Source organism: Bufo bufo, chromosome 1, assembly GCF_905171765.1.
Source record: "Bufo bufo chromosome 1, aBufBuf1.1, whole genome shotgun sequence".
Lineage (NCBI taxonomy): Eukaryota > Metazoa > Chordata > Amphibia > Anura > Bufonidae > Bufo > Bufo bufo.
The window spans coordinates 19,037-40,104 of NC_053389.1; the positions used below are offsets into that span (position 1 = coordinate 19,037).

General features: G+C 59.4%; 1 long non-coding RNA gene across 1 annotated transcript; it reads left to right on the forward strand.

Moving 5' to 3' along the window:
* The first annotated feature begins 33 nt into the window (after positions 1-33).
* LOC120990727 lies at positions 34-5,169 on the forward strand. The gene is made up of 3 exons (XR_005776459.1): positions 34-398; positions 1,479-1,541; positions 5,011-5,169. It is a non-coding gene; the product is annotated as an uncharacterized LOC120990727 (long non-coding RNA).
* The last annotated feature ends 15,899 nt before the right edge of the window (positions 5,170-21,068 follow it).

Genomic DNA, 21,068 nt, shown 5'->3' on the forward strand with positions numbered 1-21,068 from the left:
CTGTGTATAAGACAGGGGCTGCAAATCACCCCCCACCCAGCTCTGAATACTTAAAAAATGGCTTCTTATAAATTGAACCTAAAAATAAATAAATTTTACTTTCATGAAAATGTGGGTCTTTGACCAGAAAAGTCCAGTACCAGACATGATAAAGGGGTGGCCCAGGCGAGTGCGGCAGACACAGAGCACCCCATATTATGTATTATAGAAGTGTGTTTCCCTGCCGCTACTGATCCATGTCATGCAGGTCACACAACATGGCAGAGGTCTCTGGGCGCCTCCAGTGTCAGACGAAAACATGCCGAGGGGTTTACATATAGAATCCACATCATGGCCTGTGATGGAGAATACACTGAAGTATGCCGGCACACCCGGTGCTGTACTGCAGACCAGCAGAGGTTCTCCTGCCTGTGTGCCGGCACACCCGGTGCTGTACTGCAGACCAGCAGAGGTTCTCCTGCCTGTGTGCCGGCACACCCGGTGCTGTACTGCAGACCAGCAGAGGTTCTCCTGGCCCGTCCTGCCTGTGTGCCGGCACACCCGGTGCTGTACTGCAGACCAGCAGAGGTTCTCCTGCCTGTGTGCCGGCACACCCGGTGCTGTACTGCAGACCAGCAGAGGTTCTCCTGCCTGTGTGCCGGCACACCCGGTGCTGTACTGCAGACCAGCAGAGGTTCTCCTGCCTGTGTGCCGGCACACCCGGTGCTGTACTGCAGACCAGCAGAGGTTCTCCTGCCTGTGTGCCGGCACACCCGGTGCTGTACTGCAAACCAGCAGAGGTTCTCCTGCCTGTGTGCCGGCACACCCGGTGCTGTACTGCAGACCAGCAGAGTTTCTCCTGCCTGTGTGCCGGCACACCCGGTGCTGTACTGCAGACCAGCAGAGGTTCTCCTGCCTGTGTGCCGGCACACCCGGTGCTGTACTGCAGACCAGCAGAGGTTCTCCTGGCCCGTCCTGCCTGTGTGCCGGCACACCCGATGCTGTACTGCAAACCAGCAGAGGTTCTCCTGCCTGTGTGCCGGCACACCCGGTGCTGCACTGCAGACCAGCAGAGTTTCTCCTGCCTGTGTGCCGGCACACCCGGTGCTGCACTGCAGACCAGCAGAGGTTCTCCTGCCTGTGTGCCGGCACACCCGGTGCTGTACTGCAGACCAGCAGAGGTTCTCCTGCCTGTGTGCCGGCAAACCCGGTGCTGTACTGCAGACCAGCAGAGGTTCTCCTGCCTGTGTGCCGGCACACCCGGTGCTGTACTGCAGACCAGCAGAGGTTCTCCTGCCTGTGTGCCGGCAAACCCGGTGCTGTACTGCAGACCAGCAAAGGTTCTCCTGCCTGTGTGCCGGCACACCCGATGCTGCACTGCAGACCAGCAGAGGTTCTCCTGCCTGTGTGCCGGCACACCCGGTGCTGTACTGCAGACCAGCAGAGGTTCTCTTGCCTGTGTGCCGGCACACCTGGTGCTGTACTGCAGACCAGCAGAGGTTCTCCTGGCCGCTCCCGCCTGTGTGCCGGCACACCCGGTGCTGTACTGCAGACCAGCAGAGGTTCTCCCGCCTGTGTGCCGGCACACCTGGTGCTGTACTGCAGACCAGCAGAGGTTCTCCCGCCTGTGTGCCGGCACACCCGGTGCTGTACTGCAGACCAGCAGAGGTTCTCCTGCCTGTGTGCCGGCACACCCGGTGCTGTACTGCAGACCAGCAGAGGTTCTCCTGCCTGTGTGCCGGCTCACCCGGTGCTGTACTGCAGACCAGCAGAGGTTCTCCTGCCTGTGTGCCGGCACACCCGGTGCTGTACTGCAGACCAGCAGAGGTTCTCCTGCCTGTGTGCCGGCACACCCGGTGCTGTACTGCAGACCAGCAGAGGTTCTCCTGGCCCGTCCTGCCTGTGTGCCGGCACACCCGGTGCTGTACTGCAGACCAGCAGAGTTTCTCCTGCCTGTGTGCCGGCACACCCGGTGCTGTACTGCAGACCAGCAGAGGTTCTCCTGCCTGTGTGCCGGCACACCCGGTGCTGTACTGCAGACCAGCAGAGGTTCTCCTGCCTGTGTGCCGGCACACCCGGTGCTGTACTGCAGACCAGCAGAGGTTCTCCTGCCTGTGTGCCGGCACACCCGGTGCTGTACTGCAGACCAGCAGAGGTTCTCCTGGCCCGTCCTGCCTGTGTGCCGGCACACCCGATGCTGTACTGCAAACCAGCAGAGGTTCTCCTGCCTGTGTGCCGGCACACCCGGTGCTGTACTGCAGACCAGCAGAGGTTCTCCTGCCTGTGTGCCGGCACACCCGGTGCTGTACTGCAGACCAGCAGAGGTTCTCCTGGCCCGTCCTGCCTGTGTGCCGGCACACCCGATGCTGTACTGCAAACCAGCAGAGGTTCTCCTGCCTGTGTGCCGGCACACCCGGTGCTGCACTGCAGACCAGCAGAGTTTCTCCTGCCTGTGTGCCGGCACACCCGGTGCTGCACTGCAGACCAGCAGAGGTTCTCCTGCCTGTGTGCCGGCACACCCGGTGCTGTACTGCAGACCAGCAGAGGTTCTCCTGCCTGTGTGCCGGCAAACCCGGTGCTGTACTGCAGACCAGCAGAGGTTCTCCTGCCTGTGTGCCGGCACACCCGGTGCTGTACTGCAGACCAGCAGATGTTCTCCTGCCTGTGTGCCGGCAAACCCGGTGCTGTACTGCAGACCAGCAGAGGTTCTCTTGCCTGTGTGCCGGCACACCTGGTGCTGTACTGCAGACCAGCAGAGGTTCTCCTGGCCGCTCCCGCCTGTGTGCCGGCACACCCGGTGCTGTACTGCAGACCAGCAGAGGTTCTCCCGCCTGTGTGCCGGCACACCCGGTGCTGTACTGCAGACCAGCAGAGGTTCTCCCGCCTGTGTGCCGGCACACCCGGTGCTGTACTGCAGACCAGCAGAGGTTCTCCTGCCTGTGTGCCGGCACACCCGGTGCTGTACTGCAGACCAGCAGAGGTTCTCCTGCCTGTGTGCCGGCACACCCGGTGCTGTACTGCAGACCAGCAGAGGTTCTCCTGCCTGTGTGCCGGCACACCCGGTGCTGTACTGCAGACCAGCAGAGGTTCTCCTGGCCGCTCCTGCCTGTGTGCCGGCACACCCGGTGCTGTACTGCAGACCAGCAGAGGTTCTCCCGCCTGTGTGCCGGCACACCCGGTGCTGTACTGCAGACCAGCAGAGGTTCTCCTGGCCGCTCCTCCCTGTGTGCCGGCACACCCGGTGCTGTACTGCAGACCAGCAGAGGTTCTCCTGGCCGCTCCCTGCCTGTGTGCCGGCACACCCGGTGCTGTACTGCAGACCAGCAGAGGTTCTCCTGGCCCGTCCTGCCTGTGTGCCGGCACACCCGGTGCTGTACTGCAGACCAGCAGAGGTTCTCCTGGCCGCTCCTGCCTGTGTGCCGGCACACCCGCTCCTGTACTGCAGACCAGCAGAGGTTCTCCTGGCCCCTCCTGCCTGTGTGCCGGCACACCCGGTGCTGTACTGCAGACCAGCAGAGGTTCTCCCGCCTGTGTGCCGGCACACCCGGTGCTGTACTGCAGACCAGCAGAGGTTCTCCCGCCTGTGTGCCGGCACACCCGGTGCTGTACTGCAGACCAGCAGAGGTTCTCCTGGCCCATCCTGCCTGTGTGCCGGCACACCCGGTGCTGTACTGCAGACCAGCAGAGGTTCTCCTGCCTGTGTGCCGGCACACCCGGTGCTGTACTGCAGACCAGCAGAGGTTCTCCTGGCCGCTCCCGCCTGTGTGCCGGCACACCCGGTGCTGTACTGCAGACCAGCAGAGGTTCTCCTGGCCCGTCCTGCCTGTGTGCCGGCACACCCGGTGCTGTACTGCAGACCAGCAGAGGTTCTCCTGCCTGTGTGCCGGCACACCCGGTACTGTACTGCAGACCGGCAGAGGTCCTGGCCGCTCCTGCCTGTGTGCCGGCACACCCGGTGCTGTACTGCAGACCAGCAGAGGTTCTCCCGCCTGTGTGCCGGCACACCCGGTGCTGTACTGCAGACCAGCAGAGGTTCTCCTGGCCGCTCCTGCCTGTGTGCCGGCACACCCGGTGCTGTACTGCAGACCAGCAGAGGTTCTCCCGCCTGTGTGCCGGCACACCCGGTGCTGTACTGCAGACCAGCAGAGGTTCTCCTGGCCGCTCCTCCCTGTGTGCCGGCACACCCGGTGCTGTACTGCAGACCAGCAGAGGTTCTCCTGGCCGCTCCCTGCCTGTGTGCCGGCACACCCGGTGCTGTACTGCAGACCAGCAGAGGTTCTCCTGGCCCGTCCTGCCTGTGTGCCGGCACACCCGGTGCTGTACTGCAGACCAGCAGAGGTTCTCCTGGCCGCTCCTGCCTGTGTGCCGGCACACCCGCTCCTGTACTGCAGACCAGCAGAGGTTCTCCTGGCCGCTCCTGCCTGTGTGCCGGCACACCCGGTGCTGTACTGCAGACCAGCAGAGGTTCTCCCGCCTGTGTGCCGGCACACCCGGTGCTGTACTGCAGACCAGCAGAGGTTCTCCCGCCTGTGTGCCGGCACACCCGGTGCTGTACTGCAGACCAGCAGAGGTTCTCCTGGCCCATCCTGCCTGTGTGCCGGCACACCCGGTGCTGTACTGCAGACCAGCAGAGGTTCTCCTGCCTGTGTGCCGGCACACCCGGTGCTGTACTGCAGACCAGCAGAGGTTCTCCTGGCCGCTCCCGCCTGTGTGCCGGCACACCCGGTGCTGTACTGCAGACCAGCAGAGGTTCTCCTGGCCCGTCCTGCCTGTGTGCCGGCACACCCGGTGCTGTACTGCAGACCAGCAGAGGTTCTCCTGCCTGTGTGCCGGCACACCCGGTACTGTACTGCAGACCGGCAGAGGTCCTGGCCGCTCCTGCCTGTGTGCCGGCACACCCGGTGCTGTACTGCAGACCAGCAGAGGTTCTCCCGCCTGTGTGCCGGCACACCCGGTGCTGTACTGCAGACCAGCAGAGGTTCTCCCGCCTGTGTGCCGGCACACCCGGTGCTGTACTGCAGACCAGCAGAGGTTCTCCTGGCCGCTCCCGCCTGTGTGACGGCACACCCGGTGCTGTACTGCAGACCAGCAGAGGTTCTCCTGGCCGCTCCCGCCTGTGTGCCGGCACACCCGGTGCTGTACTGCAGACCAGCAGAGGTTCTCCTGGCCGCTCCTGCCTGTGTGCCGGCACACCCGGTGCTGTACTGCAGACCAGCAGAGGTTCTCCTGCCTGTGTGCCGGCACACCCGGTGCTGTACTGCAGACCAGCAGAGGTTCTCCTGGCCCGTCCTGCCTGTGTGCCGGCACACCCGATGCTGTACTGCAAACCAGCAGAGGTTCTCCTGCCTGTGTGCCGGCACACCCGGTGCTGCACTGCAGACCAGCAGAGTTTCTCCTGCCTGTGTGCCGGCACACCCGGTGCTGCACTGCAGACCAGCAGAGGTTCTCCTGCCTGTGTGCCGGCACACCCGGTGCTGTACTGCAGACCAGCAGAGGTTCTCCTGCCTGTGTGCCGGCAAACCCGGTGCTGTACTGCAGACCAGCAGAGGTTCTCCTGCCTGTGTGCCGGCACACCCGGTGCTGTACTGCAGACCAGCAGATGTTCTCCTGCCTGTGTGCCGGCAAACCCGGTGCTGTACTGCAGACCAGCAGAGGTTCTCCTGCCTGTGTGCCGGCACACCCGATGCTGCACTGCAGACCAGCAGAGGTTCTCCTGCCTGTGTGCCGGCACACCCGGTGCTGTACTGCAGACCAGCAGAGGTTCTCTTGCCTGTGTGCCGGCACACCTGGTGCTGTACTGCAGACCAGCAGAGGTTCTCCTGGCCGCTCCCGCCTGTGTGCCGGCACACCCGGTGCTGTACTGCAGACCAGCAGAGGTTCTCCCGCCTGTGTGCCGGCACACCCGGTGCTGTACTGCAGACCAGCAGAGGTTCTCCCGCCTGTGTGCCGGCACACCCGGTGCTGTACTGCAGACCAGCAGAGGTTCTCCTGCCTGTGTGCCGGCACACCCGGTGCTGTACTGCAGACCAGCAGAGGTTCTCCTGCCTGTGTGCCGGCACACCCGGTGCTGTACTGCAGACCAGCAGAGGTTCTCCCGCCTGTGTGCCGGCACACCCGGTGCTGTACTGCAGACCAGCAGAGGTTCTCCTGGCCGCTCCTCCCTGTGTGCCGGCACACCCGGTGCTGTAATGCAGACCAGCAGAGGTTCTCCTGGCCGCTCCCTGCCTGTGTGCCGGCACACCCGATGCTGTACTGCAGACCAGCAGAGGTTCTCCTGGCCCGTCCTGCCTGTGTGCCGGCACACCCGGTGCTGTACTGCAGACCAGCAGAGGTTCTCCTGGCCGCTCCTGCCTGTGTGCCGGCACACCCGCTCCTGTACTGCAGACCAGCAGAGGTTCTCCTGGCCGCTCCTGCCTGTGTGCCGGCACACCCGGTGCTGTACTGCAGACCAGCAGAGGTTCTCCCGCCTGTGTGCCGGCACACCCGGTGCTGTACTGCAGACCAGCAGAGGTTCTCCCGCCTGTGTGCCGGCACACCCGGTGCTGTACTGCAGACCAGCAGAGGTTCTCCTGGCCCATCCTGCCTGTGTGCCGGCACACCCGGTGCTGTACTGCAGACCAGCAGAGGTTCTCCTGCCTGTGTGCCGGCACACCCGGTGCTGTACTGCAGACCAGCAGAGGTTCTCCTGGCCGCTCCCGCCTGTGTGCCGGCACACCCGGTGCTGTACTGCAGACCAGCAGAGGTTCTCCTGGCCCGTCCTGCCTGTGTGCCGGCACACCCGGTGCTGTACTGCAGACCAGCAGAGGTTCTCCTGCCTGTGTGCCGGCACACCCGGTACTGTACTGCAGACCGGCAGAGGTCCTGGCCGCTCCTGCCTGTGTGCCGGCACACCCGGTGCTGTACTGCAGACCAGCAGAGGTTCTCCCGCCTGTGTGCCGGCACACCCGGTGCTGTACTGCAGACCAGCAGAGGTTCTCCCGCCTGTGTGCCGGCACACCCGGTGCTGTACTGCAGACCAGCAGAGGTTCTCCTGGCCGCTCCCGTCTGTGTGCCGGCACACCCGGTGCTGTACTGCAGACCAGCAGAGGTTCTCCTGGCCGATCCTCCCTGTGTGCCGGCACACCCGGTGCTGTACTGCAGACCAGCAGAGGTTCTCCTGGCCCGTCCTGCCTGTGTGCCGGCACACCCGGTGCTGTACTGCAGACCAGCAGAGGTTCTCCTGCCTGTGTGCCGGCACACCCGGTGCTGTACTGCAGACCAGCAGAGGTTCTCCCGCCTGTGTGCCGGCACACCCGGTGCTGTACTGCAGACCAGCAGAGGTTCTCCTGGCCACTCCTGCCTGTGTGCCGGCACACCCAGTGCTGTACTGCAGACCAGCAGAGGTTCTCCCGCCTGTGTGCCGGCACACCCGGTGCTGTACTGCAGACCAGCAGAGGTTCTCCTGGCCGCTCCCGCCTGTGTGCCCCTCACACCCGGTGCTGTACTGCAGACCAGCAGAGGTTCTCCTGGCCGCTCCTCCCTGTGTGCCGGCACACCCGGTGCTGTACTGCAGACCAGCAGAGGTTCTCCTGGCCGCTCCTGCCTGTGTGCCGGCACACCCGGTGCTGTACTGCAGACCAGCAGAGGTTCTCCTGCCTGTGTGCCGGCACACCCGGTGCTGTACTGCAGACCAGCAGAGGTTCTCCTGGCCGCTCCCTGCCTGTGTGCTGGCACACCCGGTGCTGTACTGCAGACCAGCAGAGGTTCTCCTGGCCGCTCCTGCCTGTGTGCCGGCACACCCGGTGCTGTACTGCAGACCAGCAGAGGTTCTCCTGGCCGCTCCTGCCTGTGTGCCGCCACACCCGGTGCTGTACTGCAGACCAGCAGAGGTTCTCCTGGCCGCTCCCTGCCTGTGTGCTGGCACACCCGGTGCTGTACTGCAGACCAGCAGAGGTTCTCCTGGCCGCTCCCGCCTGTGTGCCGGCACACCCGGTGCTGTACTGCAGACCAGCAGAGGTTCTCCTGGCCCGTCCTGCCTGTGTGCCGGCACACCCGGTGCTGTACTGCAGACCAGCAGAGGTTCTCCTGCCTGTGTGCCGACACACCCGGTACTGTACTGCAGACCGGCAGAGGTCCTGGCCGCTCCTGCCTGTGTGCCGGCACACCCGGTGCTGTACTGCAGACCAGCAGAGGTTCTCCCGCCTGTGTGCCGGCACACCCGGTGCTGTACTGCAGACCAGCAGAGGTTCTCCCGCCTGTGTGCCGGCACACCCGGTGCTGTACTGCAGACCAGCAGAGGTTCTCCTGGCCGCTCCCGTCTGTGTGCCGGCACACCCGGTGCTGTACTGCAGACCAGCAGAGGTTCTCCTGGCCGATCCTCCCTGTGTGCCGGCACACCCGGTGCTGTACTGCAGACCAGCAGAGGTTCTCCTGGCCCGTCCTGCCTGTGTGCCGGCACACCCGGTGCTGTACTGCAGACCAGCAGAGGTTCTCCTGCCTGTGTGCCGGCACACCCGGTGCTGTACTGCAGACCAGCAGAGGTTCTCCCGCCTGTGTGCCGGCACACCCGGTGCTGTACTGCAGACCAGCAGAGGTTCTCCTGGCCACTCCTGCCTGTGTGCCGGCACACCCGGTGCTGTACTGCAGACCAGCAGAGGTTCTCCCGCCTGTGTGCCGGCACACCCGGTGCTGTACTGCAGACCAGCAGAGGTTCTCCTGGCCGCTCCCGCCTGTGTGCCCCTCACACCCGGTGCTGTACTGCAGACCAGCAGAGGTTCTCCTGGCCGCTCCTCCCTGTGTGCCGGCACACCCGGTGCTGTACTGCAGACCAGCAGAGGTTCTCCTGGCCGCTCCTGCCTGTGTGCCGGCACACCCGGTGCTGTACTGCAGACCAGCAGAGGTTCTCCTGCCTGTGTGCCGGCACACCCGGTGCTGTACTGCAGACCAGCAGAGGTTCTCCTGGCCGCTCCCTGCCTGTGTGCTGGCACACCCGGTGCTGTACTGCAGACCAGCAGAGGTTCTCCTGGCCGCTCCTGCCTGTGTGCCGGCACACCCGGTGCTGTACTGCAGACCAGCAGAGGTTCTCCTGGCCGCTCCTGCCTGTGTGCCGCCACACCCGGTGCTGTACTGCAGACCAGCAGAGGTTCTCCTGGCCGCTCCCTGCCTGTGTGCTGGCACACCCGGTGCTGTACTGCAGACCAGCAGAGGTTCTCCTGGCCGCTCCCGCCTGTGTGCCGGCACACCCGGTGCTGTACTGCAGACCAGCAGAGGTTCTCCTGGCCCGTCCTGCCTGTGTGCCGGCACACCCGGTGCTGTACTGCAGACCAGCAGAGGTTCTCCTGCCTGTGTGCCGACACACCCGGTACTGTACTGCAGACCGGCAGAGGTCCTGGCCGCTCCTGCCTGTGTGCCGGCACACCCGGTGCTGTACTGCAGACCAGCAGAGGTTCTCCTGGCCGCTCCTGCCTGTGTGCCGGCACACCCGGTGCTGTACTGCAGACCGGCAGAGGTTCTCCTGGCCGCTCCTGCCTGTGTGCCGGCACACCCGGTGCTGTACTGCAGACCAGCAGAGGTTCTCCCGCCTGTGTGCCGGCACACCCGGTGCTGTACTGCAGACCAGCAGAGGTTCTCCTGCCTGTGTGCCGGCACACCCGGTGCTGTACTGCAGACCAGCAGAGGTTCTCCTGGCCGCTCCTGCCTGTGTGCCGGCACACCCGGTGCTGTACTGCAGACCAGCAGAGGTTCTCCTGGCCGCTCCTGCCTGTGTGCCGGCACACCCGGTGCTGTACTGCAGACCAGCAGAGGTTCTCCTGGCCGCTCCCGCCTGTGTGCCAGCACACCCGGTGCTGTACTGCAGACCAGCAGAGGTTCTCCTGGCCGCTCCTGCCTGTGTGCCGCCACACCCGGTGCTGTACTGCAGACCAGCAGAGGTTCTCCTGGCCGCTCCCTGCCTGTGTGCTGGCACACCCGGTGCTGTACTGCAGACCAGCAGAGGTTCTCCTGGCCGCTCCCGCCTGTGTGCCGGCACACCCGGTGCTGTACTGCAGACCAGCAGAGGTTCTCCTGGCCCGTCCTGCCTGTGTGCCGGCACACCCGGTGCTGTACTGCAGACCAGCAGAGGTTCTCCTGCCTGTGTGCCGACACACCCGGTACTGTACTGCAGACCGGCAGAGGTCCTGGCCGCTCCTGCCTGTGTGCCGGCACACCCGGTGCTGTACTGCAGACCAGCAGAGGTTCTCCTGGCCGCTCCTGCCTGTGTGCCGGCACACCCGGTGCTGTACTGCAGACCGGCAGAGGTTCTCCTGGCCGCTCCTGCCTGTGTGCCGGCACACCCGGTGCTGTACTGCAGACCAGCAGAGGTTCTCCCGCCTGTGTGCCGGCACACCCGGTGCTGTACTGCAGACCAGCAGAGGTTCTCCTGCCTGTGTGCCGGCACACCCGGTGCTGTACTGCAGACCAGCAGAGGTTCTCCTGGCCGCTCCCGCCTGTGTGCCGGCACACCCGGTGCTGTACTGCAGACCAGCAGAGGTTCTCCTGGCCCGTCCTGCCTGTGTGCCGGCACACCCGGTGCTGTACTGCAGACCAGCAGAGGTTCTCCTGCCTGTGTGCCGGCACACCCGGTACTGTACTGCAGACCGGCAGAGGTCCTGGCCGCTCCTGCCTGTGTGCCGGCACACCCGGTGCTGTACTGCAGACCAGCAGAGGTTCTCCTGGCCGCTCCTGCCTGTGTGCCGGCACACCCGGTGCTGTACTGCAGACCAGCAGAGGTTCTCCCGCCTGTGTGCCGGCACACCCGGTGCTGTACTGCAGACCAGCAGAGGTTCTCCCGCCTGTGTGCCGGCACACCCGGTGCTGTACTGCAGACCAGCAGAGGTTCTCCCGCCTGTGTGCCGGCACACCCGGTGCTGTACTGCAGACCAGCAGAGGTTCTCCCGCCTGTGTGCCGGCACACCCGGTGCTGTACTGCAGACCAGCAGAGGTTCTCCCGCCTGTGTGCCGGCACACCCGGTGCTGTACTGCAGACCAGCAGAGGTTCTCCTGGCCGCTCCCGTCTGTGTGCCGGCACACCCGGTGCTGTACTGCAGACCAGCAGAGGTTCTCCTGGCCGATCCTCCCTGTGTGCCGGCACACCCGGTGCTGTACTGCAGACCAGCAGAGGTTCTCCTGGCCCGTCCTGCCTGTGTTCCGGCACACCCGGTGCTGTACTGCAGACCAGCAGAGGTTCTCCTGCCTGTGTGCCGGCACACCCGGTGCTGTACTGCAGACCAGCAGAGGTTCTCCCGCCTGTGTGCCGGCACACCCGGTGCTGTACTGCAGACCAGCAGAGGTTCTCCTGGCCGCTCCTGCCTGTGTGCCGGCACACCCGGTGCTGTACTGCAGACCAGCAGAGGTTCTCCTGCCTGTGTGCCGGCACACCCGGTGCTGTACTGCAGACCAGCAGAGGTTCTCCTGGCCGCTCCCGCCTGTGTGCCGGCACACCCGGTGCTGTACTGCAGACCAGCAGAGGTTGTCCTGGCCCGTCCTGCCTGTGTGCCGGCACACCCGGTGCTGTACTGCAGACCGGCAGAGGTCCTGGCCGCTCCTGCCTGTGTGCCGGCACACCCGGTGCTGTACTGCAGACCAGCAGAGGTTCTCCTGGCCGCTCCTGCCTGTGTGTCGGCACACCCGGTGCTGTACTGCAGACCAGCAGAGGTTCTCCTGGCCGCTCCTGCCTGTGTGCCGGCACACCCGGTGCTGTACTGCAGACCTGCAGAGGTTCTCCCGCCTGTGTGCCGGCACACCCGGTGCTGTACTGCAGACCAGCAGAGGTTCTCCCGCCTGTGTGCCGGCACACCCGGTGCTGTACAGCAGACCAGCAGAGGTTCTCCTGGCCGCTCCCGTCTGTGTGCCGGCACACCCGGTGCTGTACTGCAGACCAGCAGAGGTTCTCCTGGCCGATCCTCCCTGTGTGCCGGCACACCCGGTGCTGTACTGCAGACCAGCAGAGGTTCTCCTGGCCGCTCCTGCCTGTGTGCCGGCACACCCGGTGCTGTACTGCAGACCAGCAGAGGTTCTCCTGGCCCGTCCTGCCTGTGTGCCGGCACACCCGGTGCTGTACTGCAGACCAGCAGAGGTTCTCCTGCCTGTGTGCCGGCACACCCGGTGCTGTACTGCAGACCAGCAGAGGTTCTCCTGGCCGCTCCTGCCTGTGTGCCGGCACACCCGGTGCTGTACTGCATACCAGCAGAGGTTCTCCTGCCTGTGTGCCGGCACACCCGGTGCTGTACTGCAGACCAGCAGAGGTTCTCCTGCCTGTGTGCCGGCACACCCGGTGCTGTACTGCAGACCAGCAGAGGTTCTCCTGGCCGCTCCCGCCTGTGTGCCGGCACACCCGGTGCTGTACTGCAGACCAGCAGAGGTTCTCCTGGCCGCCCCCGCCTGTGTGCCGGCACACCCGGTGCTTTACTGCAGACCAGCAGAGGTTCTCCTGCCTGTGTGCCGCCACACCCGGTGCTGTACTGCAGACCAGCAGAGGTTCTCCTGGCCGCTCCCTGCCTGTGTGCCGGCACACCCGGTGCTGTACTGCAGACCAGCAGAGGTTCTCCTGGCCGCTCCTGCCTGTGTGCCGGCACACCCGGTGCTGTACTGCAGACCAGCAGAGGTTCTCCTGGCCGCTCCCTGCCTGTGTGCCGGCACACCCGGTGCTGTACTGCAGACCAGCAGAGGTTCTCCTGGCCGCTCCTGCCTGTGTGCCGACACACCCGGTGCTGTACTGCAGACCAGCAGAGGTTCTCCCGCCTGTGTGCTGGCACACCCGGTGCTGTACTACAGACAAGCAGAGGTTCTCCCGCCTGTGTGCCGGCACACCCGGTGCTGTACTGCAGACCAGCAGAGGTTCTCCTGGCCGCTCCCGCCTGTGTGACGGCACTCCCGGTGCTGTACTGCAGACCAGCAGAGGTTCTCCTGGCCGCTCCCGCCTGTGTGACGGCACTCCCGGTGCTGTACTGCAGACCAGCAGAGGTTCTCCTGGCCGCTCCCGCCTGTGTGCCGGCACACCCGGTGCTGTACTGCAGACCAGCAGAGGTTCTCCTGGCCGCTCCTGCCTGTGTGCCGGCACACCCGGTGCTGTACTGCAGACCAGCAGAGGTTCTCCTGCCTGTGTGCCGGCACACCCGGTGCTGTACTGCAGACCAGCAGAGGTTCTCCTGCCTGTGTGCCGGCACACCCGGTGCTGTACTGCAGACCAGCAGAGGTTCTCCTGGCCGCTCCTGCCTGTGTGCCGGCACACCCGGTGCTGTACTGCAGACCAGCAGAGGTTCTCCTGGCCGCTCCCGCCTGTGTGCCGGCACACCCGGTGCTGTACTGCAGATCAGCAGAGTTTCTTCTCCGCCCGTCCAACCTCCCTGGCAGGGTCCCGGTCGGTGCGGGGAGCGGGCACTTTACATCCCATTATAAACCTGTTCTTTCTTCTTTGTGGTGATGGTTCCTGTCTCTGTCCTGTGTTCACACAGTGCACCTTAGTAAATCTGCCAAGTTTGTCCATATGAAATGACTAAGGCCTCTTTCACACTTGCGTTGTCCGGATCCGGCGTGCACTTCCGTTGCCGGAGGTGCCCGCCGGATCCGGAAAAACGCAAGTGTCCTGAAAGCATTTGAAGACGGAACCGTCTTCCAAATGCTTTCAGTGTTACTATGGCAGCCAGGACGCTATTAAAGTCCTGGTTGCCATAGTAGGAGCGGGGATCGGGGGAGCGTTATACTTAGTCCGTGCGGCTCCAGAATAACGTCAGAGCGCCCCATGCGCATGGATGACGTGATCCATGCGATCACATGATCCATGCGCTTGTGGCGCCCTGACGTCACTCTGGAGCGCCCCGGGAGCCGCACGGACGGTAAGTATACTGCTCCCCCGCTCCCCGCTACACTTTACCATGGCTGCCAGGACTTTAGCGTCCCGGCAGCCATGGTAACCACTCTGAAAAAGCTAAATGTAGGCTCCGGCAATGCGCCGAAACGACGTTTAGCTTAAGGCCGGATCCGGATCAATGCCTTCCAATGGGCATTAATTCCGGATCCGGCCTTGCGGCAAGTGTTCCGGATTTTTGGCCGGAGCAAAAAGCGCAGCATGCTGCGGTATTTTCTCCGGCCAAAAAACGTTCCGTTCCGGAACTGAAGACATCCTGATGCATCCTGGACGGATTTCTCTCCATTCAGAATGCATTAGGATAATCCTGATCAGGATTCTTCCGGCATAGAGCCCCGACGACGGAACTCTGTGCCGGAAGACAAGAACGCAGGTGTGAAAGAGCCCTAAAACCGTGTTGTCCCGTTCTGTGTCCGTCAGGACAGAGCCCGACCTCTGCGTGTCACGTGAAAGCTTTTCATGGTTTTGCTTTTATCTTATAAAATCGGCTTTAGGCCTCATGCACACGACCGCTGTGTGCACCCGTGGCCGTTGTGCCGTTTTCAGTTTTTTTTCGCGGACCCATTGACTTTCAATGGGTCCGTGGAAAAATCGGAAAATGCACCGTTTTGCAGCCGCATCCGTGATCCGTGTTTCCTGTCCGTCAAAAAAATATATGACCTGTCCTATTTTTTTCACGGCCAACGGTTCACGGTTCGTGAAAGAACACGGATGCACACAAGATTGGCATCCGTGTCCGTGATCCGTGGCCGTAGGTTAGTTTTTATACAGACGGATCCGAAGATCCGTCTGCATAAAAGCTTTTTCAAAGCTGAACTCAGAACCGACAGTATATTCTAACACAGAGGCGTCCCCATGGTGATGGGGACGCTTCTAGTTAGAATACACTACAAACTGTGTACAAGACTGCCCCCTGCTGCCTGGCAGCACCCGATCTCTTACAAGGGGCCGTGATCAGCACAATTAACCCCTTCAGGTGCGGCACCTGAAAGGGTTAATTGTACTATCATATCCCCCTGTAAGAGATCAGGGCTGCCAGGCAGCAGGGGGCAGACCCCCCCCCCCCCCTCCCCAGTTTGAATATCATTGGTGGCCAGTGCGGCCCCCCCCCCCCCTCTATTGTAATAATAGGTTGGTGGCCAGTGCGGCCCCCCCTCCCTCTATTGTAATAATTCGTTGGTGGCACAGTGTGCGCCCCCCCCCCCCCCCTCCCTCCCTCTATTGTAATAATTCGTTGGTGGCAGCGGAGTTCCGATCGGAGTCCCAGTTTAATCGCTGGGGCTCCGATCGGTAACAATGGCAACCAGGACGCTACTACAGTCCTGGTTGCCATGGTTACTTAGCAATAGTACAATAGTAGAAGATTCATACTTACCTGCTGCTGCGATGTTCGTGTCCGGCCGGGAGCTCCACCTACTGGTAAGTGACAGGTCTGTGCGGCGCATTGCTAAATGAACTGTCACTTACCAGTAGGAGGAGCTCCCGGCCGGACACAGACATCGCAGCTCCCAGGTAAGTATGAATCTTTTACTATTGTACTATTGCTAGTAACCCGCTGCCACCAATGATCGGGGGGGAGGGGGGGGGAGAGATGGGAGGCCGCACACTGGCCACCAATGTTGTTAATGCTATAGAGGGAGGGGGGGGCCGATGGGGGGCGCACACTGTGCCACCAACGAATTATTACAATAGAGGGAGGAAGGGGGGGGCGGGGGGGGCACACTGTGCCACCAACGAATTATTACAATAGAGGGAGGAAGGGGGGGGGGGGCCGCACTGGCCACCAATGATATTCAAACTGGGGAGGGGGGGGGTCTGCCCCCTGCTGCCTGGCAGCCCTGATCTCTTACAGGGGGATATGATAGTACAATTAACCCCTTCAGGTGCGGCACCTGAGGGGTTAATTGTGCTGATCACGGCCCTCTGTAAGAGATCGGATGCTGCTAGGCAGCAGGGAGCAGTCATGTACACAGTTTGTAGTATATTCTAACTAGAAGCGTCCCCATCACCATGGGAACGCCTCTGTGTTAGAATATACTGTCGGAAATGAGGTTTCACGATCTAACTCATATCCGACAGTATATTCTAACATAGAGGCGTTCCCATGGTGATGGGGACGCTTCAAGTTAAAATATACCATCGGATTGGAGAAAACTCCGATCCGATGGTATAAAAGGGACTCCAGACTTTACATTGAAAGTCAATGGGGGACGGATCCGTTTTGAAATGGCACCATATTGTGTCAACGTCAAACGGATCCGTCCCCATTGACTTGCATTGTAATTCAGGACGGATCCGTTTGGCTCCGCACGGCCAGGCGGACACCGAAACTACTTTTTTTTCATGTCCGTGGATCCTCCAAAAATCAAGGAAGACCCACGGACGAAAAAACGGTCACGGATCACGGCAAAAAAATACGGTCGTGTGCATGAGGCCTTACCCGTAGGCCTCTCCTGTAGGAAAACTCAGCTCTGCTGCTCCTAAAGAACAGTGTCAGAACGCCGTGTTACCTGTGGGATTCAGATGTCGGCAGAAAGCCGTGTTACCTGTTGGATTCAGATGTCGGCAGAACATCGTGTTACCTGTGGGATTCAGATGTCGGCAGAACGCCGTGTTACCTGTGGGATTCGGATGTCGGCAGAACGCCGTGTTACCTGTGGGATTCAGATGTCGGCAGAACGCCGTGTTACCTGTGGGATTCAGATGTCGGCAGAACGCCGTGTTACCTGTGGGATTCAGATGTCGGCAGAACGCCGTGTTACCTGTGGGATTCGGATGTCGGCAGAACGCCGTGTTACCTGTGGGATTCAGATGTCGGCAGAACGCCGTGTTACCTGTGGGATTCGGATGTGGGCAGAACGCCGTGTTACCTGTGGGATTCAGATGTCGGCAGAACATAGTGTTACCTGTGGGATTCAGATGTCGGCAGAACGCCGTGTTACCTGTGGGATTCGGGTATGGGCAGAACGCCGTGTTACCTGTGGGATTCGGGTATCGGCGCCTCCTCCTCCTCCTGCAGCAGCTGCTGGACAACAATAAATCGTGTTATTCCGCGCCTCGTGTCAGTCGGTGGTAACTGCATAATGTGACTGAAGGTTAATAAAACCGCTGATGTGTCATGTGACATCCGGGTCCGGAGGCCCCACGATCACTGGACTAAAGGGGGGGGGGGAGCACTGGGCCCAATCATCCTGATAATCTGTAGGGGCCCCGCACTCAGACCCCACCGGTCAGTACTTATGTCATGTGACATCCGGGTGCGGAGGCCCCACGATCACTTGACTGAAGGGGGGGAGCACTGGCCCCAGTCATCCTGATAATCTGTAGAGGCCCCGCACTCAGACCCCAGCGGTCAGTACTTCTGACATGTCATGTGACATCTAGGTGCGGAGGCCCCACGATCACTGCGCTGTGTGTTGGGCCGGTCCCTCCGGGACCGTAGGGGGCGATATAAATACTGGGGGCACTGTGTGAGCATTATAACAGTATGGGGCAATATAAATACTGGGGGCACTGTGTGAGCATTATAACAGTATGGGGCAATATAAATACTGGGGGCACTGTGTGAGCATTATAACAGTATGGGGCAATATAAATACTGGGGGCACTGTGTGAGCATTATAACAGTATGGGGCAATATAAATACTGGGGGCACTGTGTGAGCATTATAACAGTAGGGGGCGATATAAATACTGGGGGCACTGTGTGAGCATTATAACAGTATGGGGCAATATAAATACTGGGGCACTGTGTGAGCATTATAACAGTATGGGGCAATATAAATACTGGGGCACTGTGTGAGCATTATAACAGTAGGGGGCGATATAATGCTCACACAGTGCCCCAGTATTTATATCGCCCCCTACTGTTATAATGCTCACACAGTGCCCCAGTATTTATATTGCCCCATACTGTTATAATGCTCACACAGTGCCCCAGTATTTATATTGCCCCATACTGTTATAATGCTCACACAGTGCCCCCAGTATTTATATCGCCCCCTACTGTTATAATGCTCACAGTGCCCCAGTATTTATATTGCCCCATACTGTTATAATGCTCACACAGTGCCCCAGTATTTATATCGCCCCCTACTGTTATAATGCTCACACAGTGCCCCAGTATTTATATTGCCCCATACTGTTATAATGCTCACACAGTGCCCCAGTATTTATATTGCCCCCTATTGTTATAATGCTCATTTTGAAGTGACCCCCAGTATTTATACGGCCTCCTACTGTCATAATGCTCAGACAGTGCCCCCAGTATTTATATTGCCCCCTACTGTTATAATGCTCACCCTGAAGCGCCCCAGTATTTATATCGCCCCCTACTGTTATAATGCTCACACAGTGCCCCCAGTATTTATATCGCCCCCTACTGTTATAATGCTCACACAGTGCCCCAGTATTTATAACAGTAGGGGGCGATATAAATACTGGGGGCACTGTGTGAGCATTATAACAGTAGGGGGCGATATAAATACTGGGGCGCTTCAGGGTGAGCATTATAACAGTAGGGGGCAATATAAATACTGGGGGCACTGTGTGAGCATTATGACAGTAGGAGGCCGTATAAATACTGGGGGTCACTTCAAAATGAGCATTATAACAATAGGGGGCAATATAAATACTGGGGCACTGTGTGAGCATTATAACAGTATGGGGCAATATAAATACTGGGGGCACTGTGTGAGCATTATAACAGTAGGGGGCGATATAAATACTGGGGCGCTTCAGGGTGAGCATTATAACAGTATGGGGCAATATAAATACTGGGGGCACTGTGTGAGCATTATGACAGTAGGAGGCCGTATAAATACTGGGGGTCACTTCAAAATGAGCATTATAACAATAGGGGGCAATATAAATACTGGGGCACTGTGTGAGCATTATAACAGTATGGGGCAATATAAATACTGGGGGCACTGTGTGAGCATTATAACAGTAGGGGGCGATATAATGCTCACCCTGAAGTGCCCCAGTATTTATATCGACCCCTACTGTTATAATGCTCACACAGTGCCCCCAGTATTTATATTGCCCCATACTGTTATAATGCTCACACAGAGCCCCGAGTATTTATATTGCCCCCTACTGTTATAATGCTCACCCTGAAGTGCCCCAGTATTTATAACAGTAGGGGGCAATATAAATACTGGGGGCAGTTCAGGGTGAGCATTATAACAGTAGGGGGCAATATAAATACTCGGGGCTCTGTGTGAGCATTATAACAGTATGGGGCAATATAAATACTGGGGGCACTGTGTGAGCATTATAACAGTAGGGGGCGATATAAATACTGGGGCGCTTCAGGGTGAGCATTATAACAGTATGGGGCAATATAAATACTGGGGGCACTGTGTGAGCATTATGACAGTAGGAGGCCGTATAAATACTGGGGGTCACTTCAAAATGAGCATTATAACAATAGGGGGCAATATAAATACTGGGGCACTGTGTGAGCATTATAACAGTATGGGGCAATATAAATACTGGGGCACTGTGTGAGCATTATAACAATAGGGGGCAATATAAATACTGGGGCACTGTGTGAGCATTATAACAGTATGGGGCAATATAAATACTGGGGGCACTGTGTGAGCATTATGACAGTAGGAGGCCGTATAAATACTGGGGGTCACTTCAAAATGAGCATTATAACAATAGGGGGCAATATAAATACTGGGGCACTGTGTGAGCATTATAACAGTATGGGGCAATATAAATACTGGGGCACTGTGTGAGCATTATAACAATAGGGGGCAATATAAATACTGGGGCACTGTGTGAGCATTATAACAGTATGGGGCAATATAAATACTGGGGGCACTGTGTGAGCATTATAACAGTAGGGGGCGATATAAATACTGGGGCACTTCAGGGTGAGCATTATAACAGTAGGGGGCAATATAAATACTGGGGGCAGTTCAGGGTGAGCATTATAACAGTAGGGGGCAATATAAATACTGGGGGCAGTTCAGGGTGAGCATTATAACAGTAGGGGGCAATATAAATACTCGGGGCTCTGTGTGAGCATTATAACAGTATGGGGCAATATAAATACTGGGGGCACTGTGTGAGCATTATAACAGTATGGGGCAATATAAATACTGGGGCACTGTGTGAGCATTATAACAGTATGGGGCAATATAAATACTGGGGCACTGTGTGAGCATTATAACAGTAGGGGGCGACATAAATACTGGGGGCACTGTGTGAGCATTATAACAGTAGGGGGCGATATAAATACTAGGGGCACTGTGTGAGCATTATAACAGTAGGGGCGATATAATGCTCACACAGTGCCCCCAGTATTTATATCGCCCCCTACTGTTATAATGCTCACCCTGAAGCGCCCCAGTATTTATATCGCCCCCTACTGTTATAAATACTGGGGGCACTGTGTGAGCATTATAACAGTAGGGGGCGATATAAATACTGGGGCGCTTCAGGGTGAGCATTATAACAGTATGGGGCAATATAAATACTGGGGGCACTGTGTGAGCATTATAACAGTAGGGGGTATTATAAATACTAGGGGCTCTGTTAGAGCATTATTATTACCGGAGGGCTCTTCTACTAATGGGTGCACTCTTGGGGAGCATTATCACTGTTGGAGGCACTGTAGGGGGCAGTATTACTAATGAAAGAATTCTTGAAGGGAATTACTATTGGTGGGACTATGAGGAGTACTATTACTATGGGGGGCACTAATTTTTCCTCTGGATAGTATTTAGGGGTAGAGAAAAGTGAGAAAGATAAGATGTCTGTGTGTCACACTCTGCAGAGACGAGGCGGCTGAGAGAAGTGTCCGGACCGAGTGGAGAAGATGATGAGAGAGAAGATCTACATCAGAGGAGACGTCACCCGGAGGCCCCGGATGTGACTGGTGCGTGCTGCTGTATAGCAAGTACTGGAAAATGTCTTCAGTGTTAGTGTTTGCAGGGGGGTGGGAGGGGGGGATTGGTTGACTTCGAGAATTGGGCCATACGCATTGGTGCTTGGGCCCCGGATCTTTTGAGACCCTAGAAACGCCCCTGGGAACAGTATCTCGCCATTGTGCGGCTTCAAGCAGGATGTTCTCAGACGGAAGTGACCAATGAGCTCAGAGTGTCATTAGAAGGTTGTATCAGAGATACAGAGACTGGAAGAGTCACAGAAAGGCAGAGACGTGGACGTCCTTTGGCCACATCCCACACTGATGA